At 42.9% G+C, this 1570-nt stretch overlaps 1 long non-coding RNA gene across 1 annotated transcript; it reads right to left on the reverse strand.

Annotated features, from left to right (window-relative positions):
- Positions 1–535: 535 nt before the first annotated feature.
- On the reverse strand, positions 536–1111 carry LOC112143501. The gene is made up of 2 exons (XR_002918755.2): positions 685–1111; positions 536–604 (listed from the first exon to the last, which is right to left on the reverse strand). It is a non-coding gene; the product is annotated as an uncharacterized LOC112143501 (long non-coding RNA).
- Positions 1112–1570: the final 459 nt, after the last annotated feature.

Consider the following 1570-nt stretch of genomic DNA (forward strand, 5'->3'; position numbering starts at 1 on the left):
TCTCTTCCCCTGGAAATCAAACCCTGATTTCCCATGTGGCAGTCCTGTACTTAACCAACTGAGCTTATCCAGTCGCTCACTGACAGGAAAAAGTAACCGAAAAGACACATACTAAAATAAACCAAAGGTTGGCTTTTAAACTCCAAAGTTTCCTGTCATTACATTTGTTTTTAAGATAATCCCTTTTGTTTAGGAAGATGATGAAACCAGTTTGTTCTTCATTGCAACCTCACTGTTCTTTTACTTAATTCCAGTTTTTTTTCTCCATCGTTTTGATTTGTTTTGATCATTCAACTCCAGAGAAAAATATGTCATAGACTTTTAGATCAAATAGAATAAACCAGAACAATTTCTAAACTCATCTGCTTGAGCTCAGTGTTACTGAGATGTTGTAGAGCCCCCCCCCCGCTTTGGCCTTTTTTGTGTTAATAATATGAACACACATACTGTCGCGTCCGGTGCGGCGATGCACAGCGCACTAGTACCCAAACCTATGCCGGATGGTTCATTATCACACAGGAGAGAGGCTTGAGAGTTCTTTTCACTGATGTTTAATGTGGTATTCTTTTTTCTTCAAGCTTTACACCGCATCAACACCGTAGAACTAGCAGACAAAAGGCAATACTTTACTGCAAAATATGGATTACATTAATGATTTACATAAAAAATAATACACATACATACCACTTTGGCCTGCTAATGAACTAACCGGTGGATGAAAACAAACAAAAAAAATTCTTCTTTATTCTTCTCCTTTAGCTTTCTGTCGGGCCGACTTTGCATGCGCTTGCTAGACGTGCTTTTCTGATGTGAAAACCCGGAAGTACTTCTAGCGACCTTTGGCCGAACTCAAATAATCTAAACACTTAAAAACTCTTCAAAATTAAATATTACTGTTCTGACAGCTCCATAAATGTCTTTTAAATGCTAGAAAAATAAATATATAAACGTACAAAAATAATCGAAAATAATCATTAACGTTTCCAGCACACTAGCACCCTCTGCTGACGAAATAGTGAACTTATTGCACTTATTAACCGTTACACAAACCCGTACCCTAACCCAAAACCAGTCCAGATGCAGTACTGGATCCAAACTGGTCCTCGGGACACGTCCGGTACCCTAACCATAACAAGGTACTGGTTTGGGTCCACTACTGCGTCTGGTACCGGTTGTGGTCTGGTACCACATCTGATGCAGTGTCTCAGTTTGGGTACCGGTGCGTTATGCGTCATGGTACTGGACGTGGTACCGGATGTGGTGCTGGATTTGGTACTGGATTTGCACTGGTCCTTGGGACACGTCCAGTACCAGTTCCCTAACCTCAACATGGTACTGGTTCGCGTCCCGTACCAGTTTGGCTCCGGTACCAAATCTGGTACTGGGTCCCTAACCAAGTACCGGTACCCTAACCTTAACACAGAACTGGTGAGCATCCGTTACTGGTTCTGGTCCGTTACCACCATCTGGTCCTATGTCGGGAAAGGGTACCTGTATCGGGTTTGGGTACCAGTGCGCTATGCGTCGCGGTAACGGACGCAGTGCCGGATGCAAACCAGTACCACGTCCG

The sequence above is a fragment of the Oryzias melastigma genome, linkage group LG22 (assembly GCF_002922805.2).
Source record: "Oryzias melastigma strain HK-1 linkage group LG22, ASM292280v2, whole genome shotgun sequence".
NCBI lineage: Eukaryota > Metazoa > Chordata > Actinopteri > Beloniformes > Adrianichthyidae > Oryzias > Oryzias melastigma.